The sequence below is a fragment of the Eublepharis macularius genome, chromosome 14 (genome assembly GCF_028583425.1).
Source record: "Eublepharis macularius isolate TG4126 chromosome 14, MPM_Emac_v1.0, whole genome shotgun sequence".
Taxonomy (NCBI): Eukaryota; Metazoa; Chordata; class Lepidosauria; order Squamata; family Eublepharidae; genus Eublepharis; species Eublepharis macularius.
The window spans coordinates 19,050,003-19,068,398 of NC_072803.1; positions in this window are offsets into that span (position 1 = coordinate 19,050,003).

Below are 18,396 nucleotides of genomic sequence, written 5' to 3' on the forward strand. Positions count from 1 at the left end.
ACTGTTTTGCACATACTTCCTAAAACGGATAAAGCAACTTTTCTCTTATTGGCCGTCGTCACACGGGCTTTTATTTAGCGCTAAAATGGCGCTATTTCCCGGCAAACACCCACCTTATTCCAGCACTGTAGCGATTTTCTCTCTTCTGCTTTGTGCTTGATAGTCACGCTATTTTGTGCCTCACTGTGAATGCCTCACATCGATATATTTCGCCTGGCAACGTCCTATGCCCTCCCTTCAATCCCAGAATCCAATTCTTCCTGCGACTCCCCTTTTTTTTATTTTATTATGTCCTTATAATGCCATAACAAGATAACACAAAGCAAACTTTCTGCTGAAGTAAAAATGACTCAATCGCCATGGCAGAGTCTTCAGCGATGGGGATCACGTCAGACAGGGAGTTTTCTGCGGGCAAAGGGCTATTTATATAATTTCAAAGTTGGAAAAACAAAAAGGTCGTAATGTTTTGCTCTAACGGAATGTTTATATGCTGTTATTCCGTTATAGCGGAATTAAACGCCAGAATAATTAAAAAAAAATGGGGAGGAGCTGCTTCTGCGCGGTTAGAGAGAACAGAACAGAGTGCTTCAGTGTGGACAGCTGGTAGCGCGAAGAGCCGTTAGGTGACCCAAAGAAACGTTACTGTGCTGATAACAGGTAGGACGCTATATGCTGTAAATTTAACGGAAGAGATGCCCGTGTGACGACGGCCATTGTCTCTCTTTCTGATTAATTATTGGAATAATAACCTCTATATTTATATTTACATATTATATTTTCCTATATCACACATTTCCTATATTACATGTTTCCTCTCATCCTTCCTCCAGAGAGCTCAAGAGTTTTTCCATCTTATTTTCACAACAATCCTGCAAGACAGGTTAGTATCAGTCAGGGCTTTTTTCTGGGAATAGAGGTGGTGGAACTCAATGGGTTGCCCTCAGAGAAAATGGTCACATGTCTGGTGGCCCTGCCCCCTGATCTCCAGACAGAGGGGAGTTTAGATTGCCCTCGGTGGTGCGGAGGTCAATCTAAACTCCCCTCTGTCTGGAGATCAGGGGGTGGGGCCACCAGCCATGTGACCATTTTCAAGAGGTTCTGGAACTCCGTTCCACCGCGTTCCAGCTGAAAAAAAGCCCGTGACAATGACTGGCCCAGGAACATCCCGTGAGTTTCATGAAAAACAGAGATTTGAACCAGGGTTCTCCAGGCCTAGTCTAACGCTCTAAACGCTACAACCCATTGGCTCTTAATATGTTGATTCTTTTTGGAGCCCCATTATTTTTGAGATCAAGTATTATATCAGGGATACTAATGGATTTTTAAGTCTGGTTCAGGGGAGTTATATCCCCCCATATTAGATCAATTCCCTCCTCAGCCTATTCTATCTGGAAGGGTTGTTGTGAAAGAAGCTTCCCCAAGTTCCTTGCAAGAAGGGCAGGTTAAAAATGTGATAGACTAAGGATCCAGGTTCACATAGGAGAGGGTATGATAAAAAGATAAAAGCACAGTAATCTTTCCTGATCAGGTCCAGGGAATGTAAGAGCCTATGATTGATGAAAAGAGTACAGTAGCACCTTTAAGACTGACCAACTTTACTGTAGCATAAGTTTTCGAGAATCACAGTTCTCTTCGTCGGATGCAAGCTGATTGATGAGGGCATGGGTGACTGCCTTCAATGAAGGAGTGACTTGAGACTGAAAACAGCAAAACTGAGAAAGAAACCCTGTTCTAAGATGGAATAAAACAAACCTACATCTATACGAGAGTAAGGCAGACTTGGTTGTTTCTTTATATTCAGTAAGTTTCAGGTGGGTAGCTGTGTTGATCTGTAGTAGAAGCAGGGGTTTTTTTCTGGGAAAAGAGGTGGTGGAACTCTCAAGAGGAAAATGAGGAAGAAACACACGGGATTCTCTGAAATCATATTATTTTCAAGCACTATTGCCAAGTATTTTCAAGAGGTGCTGGAACTCTGTTCCCCTGCGTTCCCCCTGAAAAAAATGCCCTGAGTAGAAGAGCAAGATTCAGGTCCAGTAGCACCTTAAAGACCAACTAGATTTCCAAGGTATGAACTCCTCATTTCTGATGAAGGGAGATTTGACTCTAAGGTGCTACTGGACCAGAATCTTCTATATTCAGTAAGAAATTCTCACTTGCCTATGATATTTCCAATGCTGTCTGGGCTTTTTAAAGACAGGCATTTCTTTCAAATCAGAATCATATTTTATTGGAGATAAACAAACATCTGTGTGTCCTGTAAGTGCCTGATCAAAGGCTTGAGGAATGGGCTTGAGATCAATAACCAGGAGGGAAGGAGACAGGCAACTTTATTGCCATCAGATGGTACTTCAGCTGCAGGTGGAGTCTTTTTCCTCGCACCTGTGGCCCTGGCCAAAGATAATGCTGGCATCAGCAAACCTGGGCAAGATGCTAATGATTCCAGACTTCCTTTCATCTGGGACCAGAGAAAGCAAGACCAAGTTGATGGATTGCCATGACATCACTTGTTTCTTGCAAGCTGGAGCAACAAATCACCATCCTGATACACAAGGGAAATGTGGCCACCCTAGAATGTCTGGCAGCCACCTTTTTAAAAATGTTGATGATCCTATGGTATGATAAAAAACAGAACGGGCTAAACTGGACAGCAAGTAGCTTTTGAAATGCCTGTGGCTGATGAAACTCCGGCAGACGCTCTTTACACTGCCTGAACTGGAGTTCTGAAGCATGTTAACTTTGGTGTTTAAAGCCCTCCACGGACTGGGATCAGCATACCTGCAGGACTGCCTCTCCAATTACATCCCTTGCAGGGTGCTACGCTCTGCAGATAAACAACTCCTGGTGGTCCCCGGCCCAAGGAACATTCGGCTAGCCTCCACCAGGGCCGGGGCTTTTTCTGCCCTGGCCCCAGCCTGGTGGAACACTCTCCCGCTAGAGATCCGGGCCCTGCGAGACCTATTACAGTTCCGCAGGGCCTGTAAAACAGAGATGTTCCGCCAGGCCTTTGGCTGAGGACCAGCAGGTGTCCCCTCTTATCCTATTTAAGATCACTACAGGGAAAATAGGCCAGACCATGTAGTAAAGTTGGCATCACCTGATGATATAGCCTCACAGGTATGGAGCACACAAATTCCCAGTTGAGGGGAGATATGAGGAATGCATATACCTCCTAAAAATTCCTCTCAACAGGCAAGTTGGCAGTGGTTTGTTGCCTTTTACACAATACATTAACATTTTATTTTATGGTGATCCATTGCTGTGGTTTCCTTACAAATGAAACTGAACAAAACTTTGCAATGTCTTCATTAGAGGTTGACAGTCAGCATCAGGAGCTAAAGAAAGTTGTCTAGGTGCTGGATTCATCTTTCAAGCTGGTCAGCCAAACTTAGCCCTTAATATTAAGGAATGGAGACTGATTGCACAGAATGGTTCTGCTTTTTCTTATGTACCTCCAGCATTTCCAGCCATCACATATTAAGGGCATTGCAAATATGTGGCTGCTTCCTCTTGATCATTTTAAATAAAGATGCTCCACCTGGAAGGATGATGTAGTAAGGAAATAGATGGACAAAGCCAGAATGATACCAAGGGATAACCTGCAACAAGATAGGACCAAATGAAACAACAATATAACACCACTGGTGGTCACATACAGCTCTCAGCTCAAACCAGTTCAGTGTATCATCAGTGACTGCAACCTATGCTGAACAATGAAACTCTTTTCTCACAACCACTGGGAGGCATTTTCTCCTTCACAGACAGCTATCTAAACCAAGATACTAACTCTGTCCCCATCTTTACGCCAACAGCACAATCATCGGATCTAACAAAACCAGTTATACCATCTCAGGTACATTCACTTGTTCAGTTTCCAATGTTATATATGCTATCAAGTGTCAGCAATGCCCTTCCACTCTCTACATTGGACAAACAGGTCAGTCCCTGCACAAAAGAATAAATGGACATATATATCTGCCATTAGAAATGACTCAAAAACCAGTGAGAGAACATTTTAATCTTTCAGGACATTCCACGGCTGACCTAAAAGTGGCTGTCCTCAAACAGAGGAACTTTAAGGAGAGGTTACAAAATGAGATTCCTGAACTTGAGTTCACTTACAAATTCAGAACAAAGGACACTCCCCCCATCTCCACCCCCAGGGCTGAATAGAGACTTAGGATTCTTATCTCACTACAGATGCTAATTTCTGTTCTAATCAAGCTGCATTGCACCTTTACATCCTGATGCTCTTCCTTATAACACCCCAATACTGGGATATAAAGGCTCAGGGATCTTCTCCATTCCCACGCAGAGCTGAAGAAAGGAGCTTTGTCTCTCCAAAGCTCATACCCTGAAAATCTTGTTGGTCTCTAAGGTGCTGCTGGACTCGAATCCTGCTGTTCTACTGCAGACCAACATGGCTACCCACCGCAAACTGTCTAAGTGGATGATTAGGGGACCATATCATGCAGATGTCTCCCCCGCCCCTCCAATTGCCAAAGCAGAACAAAGCCTCTGTGTGGAAGCAGCCATAGAAAAATCCATCTTCCTGTTAGGGTTTTTTTCCCTTTCGTATCATGTGACATATTTTAGCCAATTCTAAGCTAGTGGGAGGACCATGTCTCAATTTTTATAGGATATAATTAGAAGGCACAGTATGAACAATAAATGCTAATGATGTTGGAGAGGGCCCTTCTGTTCAGTCTCCACTCTTTGAAGAAAGGAATTGGACAGCACTGGAATTGTTTTTTTAAACCTAAGGTATTGTTTCCCAATTATTTATTCCTTTAACTCATCTTTCCACTTCCCCACTTACTGTATGCTTATACAATGTCAACACCAGGACCCCCGCTGCTGCCAACTGGGTCTAGCTAAGTCAGGCAGAGGGCCAGCTGGGGCCAGCACAGGCAGGTAGGCAGAGATTCTCTCTCTTTTCCTTCCTGCCACAAGTACTCTGTCTAATGTTTCCAAGTTACAATACCTTGGTGCACTGTGGGAAATGAGAGGCATTCTCTGCCACAGTTTTGTGCCACCCCCTGCCAGCAATGACAGCAACGGCCCTGGTCCCGCAGGAACCCAGTCCCACACAGTAATTGGAAAGGAGGGAGGAGGAGCACCTTATCTCCTTTCCCTGTAGCGATCTTAAATAGGAGGGCAATCTAAACTCCTCTCTGTCTGGAGATCAGGGGTTGGGGCTACTGGTCATGTGACCATTTTTGCCGAGGGCGATTTAAACTCCCCCCTTGTTCCAGCTGACCCAAAGTGACATCATTGTGCAGTCCTGAGTTCCACCATTGAGTTCCACCACCTCTTTTCCCAGAAAAAAAGCCCTGGTCGTGAGAATATGGTGGCCTCCAAGAAAACAGAAGTTGGCCATCTCTCTTACATGACTGATGGTGCCTTCTGTCTTTTCTCAAAGAACAAAGACCAAGAATATGTCCGTGATCCATCCAAGGTCACACTGGGGTCCAGAACTGAACTCAAGGTTGCCCAGAGAATGCCTCAAACACAAGCTGTTCCTTTCTTCATCCGGAGTTAAGCATCTTTGTTTAATTTCATCAGAAGACAGGGCCGCAGGACGAAACCTCTATTTTTTCCCCTTTCGCCCCTAGAGAAAAACAAGGGTCTCATCTTCTGAGTTGCGGCAAGGGCTGGCCTTTGACCCCTGCCAGACACAAGAAAGGTGTCTACCCTGAAAGACAAGCTTGTGTTGATCAGCAGAATGAATAAAGCCATGAGAAAAGGAGGGGGAAATGTTTTATCCAAAACACATGTTTTTGCCACTATTCTAGTTATCTGGAATATTTCCTGCATGTTTGTTGCCATGGTAACTGGCCCAGCATGAAAGACCTATTTACTAGGCCCTAGGATAAGAAACAGCCATGTGTTGTCAATTTTAGAGCACTCTCTCTCTCTCTTCTCCACCCCCACCCCAAATCTTCCCCCTCTTATACAGTCCCCCTTTGCTTCGTTCCCGGATGGTACCGAGTCTAAACCCCCAAGACAAGAACCATCCCTCCTGCTCACATCATTCCCAAATAATTTTGTTTTCTCCTGGAGTGAGGTTTTCTTGGCTCTGTGTGGAGAGTGACTGGGCAAGAAGCCATGGTGGGATGGGGTCTGCTTTGAAGGAAACATTAAGAAAAGTGTCTGGTGGTGCCTGAGAGCAGAGATTTGAACAGGGGAGGCTTCGAGAGTGGACAGGAATTTACTGACGGAGCTGGAGGTAAGGGACCACTTCAGATTTTGGGGAGGGAAAGCCAGTAAGTTAATCAAGGCAAAACCTTTCTCCTCTGCTCTCCCCCTGTCCTTTGCTTCTGCCTGAGTTTCTCAGGTATGTAAAAAGGTTGTCCGTGAAAACTTCACTCCGTCCTCCCCCTTGCCGCCTTTTTCTGTAAAGCAAGCAGCTTGTCTACAGCCAAACCTCTGGGAAAATATTTGCTCTGAGAAGTGCACGAGCTGCCTGCTAAGGGAGCTGAGCTGGCATTTATGCTTTCAGTTCCAAAACGCAAAAGTGAGCATGTTCATAAGAGTCCTGAAATCTTATTGTAGGGCCTTTGGGTATAGCAACCAAAGAAAGCAAAAGCACACTCAAGGGGGCCCTTTCAGGCTCTGGGAAACCACATATTTGAAAGGATTTTGTACTGGCAATGCCTCCTCATAGATGTCCTGGTGAGAATGTCCTTCCGATCCACTAGGGACTCCTGCTCTGATTTGTGAAGAGAATCAGTTCATGGCACATGCTGGACAGAGCCTAGCTACTAACTTCATTTATTCCCAACTGAATTGGAGTCCTCTGGGACACATTTGCAGCCCAAGGTCAGCAGGTGCAAACATGTTGAGGTATCACTTTAATTAAAACCAGTTCAGGTAATGGTCTTGGATTAATTATCCTAATAAAACACAAATGTGAAGGGTTGATTTTTAAAAATAAATAAATGTCCCTTTGAGGGAAAAATTATGGCAGCTTTGGAGGGGCACATAAGTTGAAAAGAAGGTATAATTCCATCCATGTCTTTGTATCACCTTTGAGACTGGTGCTTTTTGGAGGGGAAAGCCTGCAATCTCACTTTTGTTATATATGGTGAGAGAAGAGCCAGTTGTATATCCTTGAGCATTCTAAATGCAGGTGAACAGACAGGCAGCTGAAGTCCTGTTAGAACCACCTGCCTGGGCTCAGATGTGTACAAAATCTGAGGAGATAAATGTCAGTTGTATCCGTTGTACCAACCTCATAAGGACCTTTGGAGCAACAAACCAGGTAGGTGATGTAGATCAGGATGAGCTGACGCAACCACTTCTACCGCCGTAAGGTGGGAGGGGCATGTGGTGGGGGGGGGGGTTGCTTCATTTATATGGAGTTCAGATTTGTGAATAGGTCAAATATGGCTTGTAGCCTGTCACTGCCAGGCGCCTGGCAAAGCTCAACAATCAAATTTGTTAGGAGGAGCACATGGCATCATGGCAGCCTGTGTGAAGTAGTGATTAGAGTGGTGGATGAGGATCAGGTTCAAACCTCCACTCTGCCATAGAAGGTCACTGGACAAGTCACTTTCTCTCTCAACATAACCTCCTTCATAGTGTTGTTGATGTCTTACACAGATATTCTCTACAGGCAAGAAGTGATGTAGGTTCACCACGTGAGTACAGTGATTTCATCAGTATTTTTCTAACAAGAACTCCATGCTTTTAACAGCTACACGACAGAGAAATCTACGATCACGTGAATCCATGATCCCACAAGGCTGTGTTATAGCAGTGCTGTTCACACATTACAGTGAGCACACATACAATCTGTGTACAGTGAATATACTCATGTTACAGTTAATGCAGGTACAGCTGAATATGTGATTGAAACCTCACATTCATCCGAGTACTTGTCCCCCAAGTGGGTTGTATCCCTTTCACTGAACGTCCTAACTTTTTACTTTGCTCACTGAATGCCCTAGCTGTTGATCATATTGTATTTTCACTTGCACTGTGTAATCCACCTTGGATAGTGAGAAAGGAGGACTCTGCAGAAATAATAATCATCAATAATAAAACAAATGTGCATGTGTACATAACAGGATATACTTGTGTTCACTATAATGGGTGAACAGAGCTACTGAGCAAGACATTTTAAGTTAACATTGTCTACACTCTGGCAGAAGTTCTCCAGGGTCTCAGGTCAAGGTCTTCCATACCACCTACTACCTGGTTTTTTTAACTGGAGATGCTGGAGATTGAAACTAGGACTGTCTTCATGCAAAGTAGATGCTCTTCCACTGAGCCATGGCCCCTCCCTTACATCTCCATGCTTGGAACAGCTGCATCTGTTGGATTTCTGTCTGTCATGCAGAGGTCAAAGCTATGTGGACCCGGCCAGATACAGCAAACTGGAACCCCTGTTCCAGCATGAAGCTACATTGTTTGCCAGTCCTGACATTCCACTGAGTTTCCAAAACCTAGCAATTCTGAAATACAGCCAGAAACAACTGGAATTTCAGTGGGAGTTTTCCGTGAAACAAAGTTCCTGTCATCCAGGAGGGCAAACTAGGTCATCATAACGGTTCTTTTTGGGCTGCAGATGAGTGATACACAGCAAGGTTCTCCTTCTGCATTCTTTCCTATGGATGTGAAGAGACTATTTCCATACCTTTCGCCAAAACAATACCTCCTGCCATCCCCGAAGAGCAAAAATGCCAAGAACATTCATTCTGGCATGTACGTTACATGGCAAAAGCACAGTGTAACCATCACGAGCCAAGGAAAATACCTCCTGACATTCCCTTAGAAAAATAAAACCCCAATTTTCCTTGCAATATGAAATAACTTGAATATTGAAAACAAACAGAGGCCAGTAACAGAGTAGGTATTAAAAATAAATCCCCATGCAACGTAAATTTTGCAGGAACACGGTTGCCAGAGATGCAGAAGTCTCACGTACTTACATTCAAAATAAAGGCCAAAGAGTATCCAGTCTGTACTAGTGCAAATGACATCACCTTTGCATTTTAACTGCTATTGCTTGGGTAACAGTTGCAGTTTCCAAAAAAACAGGAATGAATTCATATTGCTAACAACCTCCAGGGGCAGGTGGGGACATTTATCAAATTGTAACTCAGCTGGGACTGCATGAAGGATCTGATTATATAAAATGGCACATGGTAGGTGCTGGTAAGGGTCGCCACTATGATTTGTGTGGTTACAGTGGCCCTTTCTTCACTCTGCTCTGGGTTGCCAGCTCTGGGTTTGGAAATTCCTGGAGATTTGGGTGGGGGAGCCTGGAGAGGGTGGGGTTGAGGAAGGGAAGGGGCCTCAGCAGGATATAATTCCATAGAGACCACCCTCCAAAACAGCCATTTTCTCCAGGGTAACTGCTCTCTGTCATCTGGAGATCAGTTTTAATTCCAGGAGATCTCCAGCCAGAGTAGTTGTGCGTCTGCTACCCAGGCAAAGGTTCTTCTACATAATATAATTGATACCTCCACACAGCACTGGCCGAGTTGCAAAGCCAACCATGGTTCCATCCCTGGAGTCCATCACTTGAGAGGTCATAGGCCCAAGATTTAATGGTTAGAATGACAAACTGTGAGAATGGCCGAGTTGAATGAACTGATAACCTCAGAAGTGGTTCAAGAGGCCTTCTGCATTTGGAAAGGCTCAGAATGCTACACTTGGTGGGCATTTGGTAGGACCTTTCAAAGCAATTCTTGTGGTCTTTTTCATTATTTTTGGATACCTGCTCTAGCTTCATTATTTCTAGGGGACTGAGGGCTGGTTTAGGAACACATGTTTATCCCTTGCAAACTACAGCATCCTTTGGGGTTTTGCATGTGTGAAATGGCAGCACTGAGAGTGTGGGATGCTCTGTCCTCTGAATAATGATGAGCATCATCTCTCCAAATTTGTAGGGATTTAGAATCATACAATCACAGGGTTGGAAAGGTCATCTAGTCCAACCCCCTGCACAACTACCCCTCCCCTAACTGCCCCAGTGACCCCTGCTTCATGCCGAGAAGATGGCAAAACACCTCCAGGATCCCTAGCCAAACTGGCCTGTGGAAAATTGCTACCTGACCCCAAGGTGGTGATTGACATTACCCTAGGCCACGAGAATTAAGCACTGATGTAACCCATTCTGCCCTCCCTCTCATGATCTGCCCAGGTTCTCAGAATCAGCATTGCTGTCAGATGGCCATGTAGCCTCTGCTTAAAAACCTCCAAAGAAGGAGAGCCCACCACCTCCTGAGGAAGCCTGTTCCACTGAGGGACCGCTCTAACTGTCAGGAAGTTCTTCCTAATGTTTAGCCAAAAGCTTGAGGAGCAGAGATCAGAGCCAGTTTGGTGTAGTGGTTAAGAGCGCGGGACTCTAATCTGGAGAGCCGGGTTTGATTCCCCACTCCTCCACTTGAAGCCAGCTGGGTAACCTTGGGTCAGTCACAGCTTCTAGCTCTTTCAGCCCCACCCACCTCACATGGTGTTTTGTTGTGTGGATAATAATGGCATACTTTGTAAACCGCTCTGAGTGGGCATTAAGTTGTCCTGAAGGACGGTATATAAATCAAATGTTGTTGTTGTTATTTTGATTTAATTTCAAGATGTTGGTTCTGGTCTGACTTTCTGGGGCAGTGGAAAATAACTCCACACCATCCTCTATATGACAGCCCTTCAAGTACTTGAAGATGGTTATCGTATCACCTCTCAATCGCTTCCTCTCCAGGCTAAACTTTCTGAGCTCCTTCAACCTTTCCTCATAGGACTTGGTCTCCAGACCCCTCACCATCTTCGTTGCCCTCCTCTGGACACATTCCAGCTTGTCTATATCCTTCTTAAATTGTGGTGCACCAAACTGAACACAATACTCTAGGTGAAGTCTAAAACTTTTCCGGTTCAACTTTCTTTTGCTTTACTGAACTGACTCTTAATGGCTGGTTGGTTTTATCCTGGACTTTGATGCAAGTCTGTAGCTCTTCTCAATAGCAGAATGGTTGGTGTCATTTTTATGTGATTTGTTCGGGTCTCATTTTTACTGACATGTTTATAAATGTGTTTCAGAAGTCCTATTTTTAAAAAGCATACACATCTTTTAATAAATAAAATAAAAGGAGGAGGCTTTCATACCACCCCTGAGATAATGCTTTGCAATGGACCCAGTTCAAGTATTCGTCTCTGTGTGTGCCACCCTGTTTTGCAAAAACATGTGTGGTCCATGCACGTGTGAATTAGGGAGGGGCACTGTTGGCTGGGTTCTTGTGTCAGGTCTTTGCATAATGATGTAAGATCTATGGGAGGAAGTTATACACATTATCTGTAGAGCCAGTATAGTGTACTAGGTTTTCCAATGGGATTGCCAACTCCAAGCTGGGAAATTCCAGGAGGGGTGGATCCTGGAGAAGGTGGGATTTGGGGAGGGAAGAGACCTCAGAGGGGTATAATGCCATAGAAACCACCTCTGAAGTAGCCATCTCCTCCTGGGGAACTGATCTCTGTAGTCTGGAGATCAGTTGTAATTCCAGAAGGTCTCAAGGCCCCACCTGAAGGTTGGCAACCCTAGTTTCTAGTTGTTTGCCTGCAATCCCTGGAAAACTTTGGGTGTGGGGCACAGGGGAAAAGATGTCATGTATATGTCAATATCAATTCTGGCAAAAACCTGTAACTGACATCACCAACATGCTAGGATTTTGTCAGTGTCATTGATGTCAGTTCTGAGTTTTTGCCATAAGTGATGTCACCACATACACCCACCACCTCTCCTTTGAGCAGTGGTGGCTGCTGGGAGGCAGTGGCAAGACATCGTCTCCCAATGCCATAGCTAGTGAGTCAGCAAGTCTAAGAGCCAAACTAGGAGAGGCGCCTGACATGTGGAAGACACGTGTTAGTTTCCCACAAGTTTACAAGGGAAATGTAGTGAGAAGGAACCTTGGTCAGGGAGATGAGGGAGAATCCCCCCTCTCCCTGGCAGAGGCTCTTTCTCTAGGTGTCTCACCTAGTCTGCTCATCTCCCTCCTGCGCTGCCAGCATGCTCAGCTCCTGAGTGCATTTAGGGCAGCAAGAGGAGCACGCTGACAGCAGCTGTTTGCTATTCTTTGACCATAGGGTCAAACTGCACTTGAAGAGGGGAAATTTATGAAGAAGTCTTCTGTGACTTATTTAGTCTTAAAAACTGAAATGGGGGGGGGGGGGGATTCAGATTAAAGCTTTGATGCCAGGAAGGAGTGTTTAACTATTCCATGCAGGGTTTCTAGTCAGCCCACCCTAGATGTTATTTGTCCGCTAGGAAGAAAACCTACAAGGCACCTGTAGATTTTTCCCTCTTAGGTAAACAGCAATGCCAGAGGAACAATTTGCATCACAGAAGAAGACTCAGCCCTTTTTCACCCATCATCGCAGCCCCAAAATGAGTGGGGGCCTCAGTGACATTAAAAAAAAATACTATGGGAGATCCAACTGCTCATCATCTACAGTCCCATTTTCAATCTTCCTTTAGCAAAGGTGCAGATCCCACTAATAATGAAACTGCACAGTACATTTCCTGGAACAGATCTGCCCTTTCGTCCTTCAGTGAGCTGAAACGAAGCAATCTCTATGGATTCAAAGCTGTGAAATGCTCAGCGGCCTTTAGCACAGGGCTGCATTGCAAGGCAGTGCTGCAATTTGTTTCAAAGCAGCCATGGCATGTGCCAGGGCCTAGTATGCCCAGACGACTGGGGCCTTGTTTAGAATAACAGAGTGTATGACTGTAGCAAGAACAGCCTATAAAAGGCAACGCAAGCTGAGGGTGTGTAGAGGAGAAATATAAACACACAGTTCAAGGTTAGAGGCATACTTTGTGGGGTGTAAAGAAATCTCCTGAGTTCCAGCAAGAGGATGAGATTAGATGAAGCCTGGCATGGAAGAAGTTTATACAGATCTGGGCTTGACAAGCTGAAGTGTAAAATTGATCCAGAGGAGCTTTCAAATTGGTTCCATCCATTAGGAAAATTATAACAAAAATTACAGCACTCTTTCTAGAATTTGTATTGCTTTCATCAAAGTTGTTGCCTGTTTAACCGGGACCACAGTTAGTCCCTTGAATGTGGTGGTGTATAATATGTGGTGTTGTAAGCCTTATTTTGGGGTGCAGAGGGCATGGAGCCCTTCCAGTTCCTTATTCACATCTCCGCCCAATACAAGCTTCTAAGAGCAGCTCAAATAGAAGCTCTTTGAGCCAAAATCAGTGTTTGGATCGGGCACCAGTGCATGTCTTCTTATAGGGGACAAGCTATCAAGTGTGGAGTTGCATAATTAGGAATGAGCCAAAGATTGGTTTTGGGTAAAGCTCCCCCCCCACTTTCTGCCTGTGTATTTGTTCTGGGGGGTCACCCCATTTTGGAGCAGTTGGCACAGGAACTGGGCTTTGGAGCAGGAAGCAGCATAAGTCCACCTGGAGGGCAAAGTCCCCTGAACATGGAGGTGTATGATATGTAGTGGTCTAAGCCTGATTTGGGGGTGCAGACGGCATGGAGCCCTTCCAGTTCCTTATTCACATCTTTTCCCCAATACAAAATTCTTGGAGATAGCCCAAATAGAAGCTCTTTGTGCCAGAACTAGTGTTTGGATTGGTCACAAGTGCATGTCTTCTTGTAGGAGACAGTCTCTGGAGTGTGGGGCTGTGATTTGGGATGTCTTAAACATTCTTTGGGGTGCAGCTTCCCCCCTTTCTGCCTTTCCTGTGGGTACTCCACTTTGGAGCAATTAGCATAAGAACTGGGCTTTGGAGCAAGAACCACCCTAGGTCCATTTGGAGGACAAAGTCCCCTGAACATGGAGGTGTATGATATGTGTTGCTCCAAACCTTATTTTGGGGTGCAGAGCTTTTCAATTTTCCTCAATATTTGTGCTTGCATTCATAAATAAGGAACTAGGTTCATCTCTGTGAGCTAAAATGCTCAAGACTTTCTCAAAACCTGTACTGGATTCACTTTCCCTATAGAGATACAGAGGCTGTGGAGAATATTGTTTTAAAAGTCAGGATTCAGCTCAGGATTGTGGGATAATATAGGGTTGCTGGGTCCCCTTAACTTTGCCCATGATTCTTTTTGTGTGTGCGTGTGTGTGCACTCCCAGCACTTGTGTGATGATGATGTCATCCCTGTTTGGGGCCAAAATTGGCCTCGGTGAAGCACAGGAGCACATCCAGGGCCAGTGCAACGCCACTTCAGGATGTCACACACCTCCCGGGAGTGTGGGCACCGCACATGTTCCCAGGGTGCCTGCTGGTGATGGGTGATCTCCAGGGAGGGGGGGGGGGCTTGCCATCTCCCACCAATCTCTGGTGGATCAGCAGGCAATGCAGCAAACCCCCAGGAGATTGCCCGCCACTGGCAGGCACCTGGGAATCCGAGAGAAGTTGGAGGAGGGGCAATAGGGGATAACATCAACATTTAATGGGATAACACCCAAACAGTGGCACCCAGTGAAGGAATTGCTCCTATTCCTATATTATTTCAGTACCTTATGATAGCAAAGTTCCAGCACCCATGCTGTTCATCCTCACACTGGTAATAAGGAAAAGCTTTTCTAAGATGTAAGACTAGCTATTGCAAAAACTAACATTTAGCTAAATCGAAAAGAGTCCAGTAGCACCTTTAAGACTAACCAACTTTACTGTAGCATAAGCTTTCGAGAATCACAGCTCTCTTCGTCAGATGCATGAGAAAGCTGTGATTCTCGAAAGCTTATGCTACAGTAAAGTTGGTTAGTCTTAAAGGTGCTACTGGACTCTCTTCGATTTTGCTACTACAGATTAACACAGCTAACTCCTCTGGATCTATAACATTTGGCTGTTTCCCAAAGCTCTACTCCATAACATTGGAGGCCCAAAGAGGCAGCCAACAGGCAGCAATGACTCTTGTGCCTCACTACATCAGCACTCTCTTCCCATTTCTGTCATTAGAAAGAAGATCCAAATATTTATATCATATAAGGCAGTTAAAAAGACTATGTGCCTCTAATACTGTGACCAGGTGTAATATTCCTTTCCTTGGAGTTGTATGTGCTTTCTGATTCACCAGCCCCTCTCCTGTCAATCATAAGCCATTACAACTTGGGTTGAATGTCATTTGGAGGCAGGCTGCTGAAAGAGAAACTGCCCAATACCTTTGGACACACAGGCAGTTGCCTTCTGCCTCGGGCTCATGGTCACATCTATAGGATTATCTAGCAGATCACCTGGAAAGGGGAGGGGGACTGCTGCTGTGGAAATGCAAGAATGAGCCTATCCCAAAGGGAACAAACTCTCTTCCGCTGCACAGGTGTCAAGGCTGTGTGGGATGTCTCCAGATTGACAACAATGTTAGCCAGAAGAGCATCTGCCATCATTCATGAGCACAGAGTGCACTGCACGGCCCTGAGGCTATCCATGAGGTCAGAACCCTGACCTCCAAAGATGCAGCCCCCACAGGCTGGAATGTGTTTCCACAGCAACCTGTTGGGTTTGGATTTCTCCCACCCCAGCCCACTTATCAAGGGGACAGTTTCTGTTTTGGCAGCTAATGGAGCAGCCTGGGAGTGTAACTGGATCCACAGCTGGAATTAAAATAATGGCCTGGCTTGTTTAAGAAGTTTGATGGATGGGGAACCCCTTGGGGTGAGAGAGGGAGGAGGTGGGATGCTCAAGGCTGAGTCCAGAGAGTTGGTGCTGAAAGCAGAAGGCCACCTGTCCTTGCTCTGCTTCCAAGCCCTGATTCTAATTTGAGTCCCTCCTGAGTTTGTGGTTTGGTGGGTGGTTAGAAGCTAACTGGAGGGATTTGCCGAGCGGCAAAGCCAAGCTGTTTGCATTTCACTAGTAGTCTTCGCTGGCTGTGTGGATTTTTTCCTTTCAAGTGGCATCTGAGGTTGTGTTGTGGGGAATGTAGGCAAACAGGAGTCCAGATAAAGATGACGCTGCCAGGAAGCCTCAGCACGGAGGAAAAAATTGGAAGCACAGAGCACAGGAGAAGGGATCTCCAGCAGCTTGTGATTCTCATTAGAGACAAGCAAGGAGGAGATGAAAAAGAAGACAACAATAGCACCAAACGTAGATGGCACTTTGCAAAGGAAAATAAGGGGTTGGGTTCTTGCCCCAGGGAACTTAACAATCCACAATTTTGACAGTCAGGAGGGGGAAAGGGAGAAGCGTGGTGACTGAGGATAGAAACAAGAACAACTAGGGATGAATAAGCCTCAAGCATGGTTACACATACTCAAGTTTTATTTCAGTTGGTAATGAGGACTAGAGGATTAAATGAAAAGCTTTACTGGAAAGATCCAAGGCAAATGTTTGGACACAGGAAACAGAGATTGTTCCAAGGATAAGGTTATAACACTTATGCTCCGTTGTTTTGTTTATTGTGCACCATTAGGACTAACTTTCAGCTATTTAGATTTCCAGTTGAATGTCAGGTATTTGAGGTTGCTAACCTCCCGGTGGGGCCTGAAGATCTTCAGGAATTACATCTGACCCCCAGACCACATGGGTCATTTCCCCTGGAGAAAATAGCGGCTCCAGGGGGCAGACTCTATTGGCGCGATTCCCTGCTGAGGTCCCTCCACTCCCTAAACTCTACCCTCCCTAAGCTCCGCCCCCAAATCTCCAGGAATTTCCTAACCTGGAGTTAGCAGCATTAGGTACTTTGAGCTAGAACTTCTTTTTAAAAACCTGCATCAACCTCTTTCCATAATGATCCTGCTACTCTGCTCAACCCCTCCCCTGACACTATTATGTGCCTACACGGTGAGTCATAAATACACCCTGCAGAGGAAGGCACCCTACATCTGGTCTCTAGCATTGGCTGTTGTAGAACACTCACATACCTAAGCTGACTCAGTAGCCTAGCAATGCAATCTGGTGTGGTGCAGTGGTTAGTGTGCCAGAACAAGATCACTGTGGCAAGAAAGGGAGAATGCTGAAGAAACTTTGGGTCCCCATTGGGAAGAAAAGTGGGATATAAATGTAGCAAAATAAATAAATGAATGAATGAAGTGGTCACACCCTTCTAATACCATTGATGGATTTAGAATAGCATTGCATGTTAGGGAAGATCTATGGGGGCGGAGTGCAAGGCTAAGGACTCAAGCATGAACATGGACCCTTTCAGGAAACTTTTCTTATCATGGGGAGATGAAGCCTGGCTGTGTCTTTGGCACCTGATACCCTGTTACCCCCCACTCCCCCCCCCAAAAAAAACTCTGCCTTTCTTCTAAACAAGTTGTTGTTAGCCTTGAAACTGTCTTGAGATTATCTGGTGAAGTTCAGTCATGCCTCCTCCCAGATTCTTACTCCTCTGACCAACATCTCTGATCCTTGTGATCACATTCAACAAAGCTGCTCCAGCAAAAGCAGTTTCAAGTCCTCACTATGCCATGGAATCTTTCTGGGTAATCTTGGGCAAGTCACTCACTCCCAGCCCAACCCATCTCACAAGGTTGTTGTTATGAGAATAAAATGAAGGAGAGAAGAACAATGCTGTAACCCACTCTGGAGGGCTGGGTCCCCATATATCTTTGGGTCTCACACTGTGTAATCTGCCTTGAGGGCCAGTTTGGTGTAGTGGTTAAGAGCGTGGGACTCTAATCTGGAGAGCTGAGTTTGATTCCCCACTCCTCCACTTGAAGCCAGCTGGGTGATTTTGGGTCAGTCACAGCTCTCTCAGAGCTCTCTCAGCCTCACCCACCTCACAGGGTGATTATTGTTTTGGGGATAATAATAACATACTTTGTAAACCACTCTGAGTGAAAGGCGGTATATAAATTGAATGCTAGTAGTAGTAGTAGTAGTAGTAGTAGTCTTAGTGAGAAAGGTGGACTATAAATGACATAAATAAAAAATAAATAAAAGGAGGATGTAAAACATAAACAAACCATTTCTTTTATTGTTTCAGCTTTAAAAAAATTATCTGGAGACTGAGTTCTACCAATGGACAACACAAGGACAAGATGATATTGACAAAAAACCCACCCACCTCAAGCTATTTCTTAAAAGCTCCTCATTAAATCTTCCTTGGTTGTGTGTTGTGACTCTGTGGAAGTTTGTGCTGCTCTACCCTCTCCACAAACTAAAGAAGGCAGAATGTGTGTCTGGCCACAGACACGATAGCCTTATTAATATGAAGTGTTCTTTCACAACTCCCTTTTGCCAAAGGATATTCTTTGACACAGGGTCAGCATTCTTCAAGATGAGGGTGTCTTGTGGTGTTTTTGTGAGAAATGTTTACTAAAGATATACAAGCAAAGGGAGTATGCTAATCCCCTGGTCCCCAATGTGACACCTATGGATGCTATAGTACCACCAATAGGTTTTTGGGCACTCGTTTGCCCAACAAGCAGCTTTCTTCTGTATAACAGAAGTATGCAGACATTAAGCTGAACATATGGAGGTCAGGAGAAGCTGAC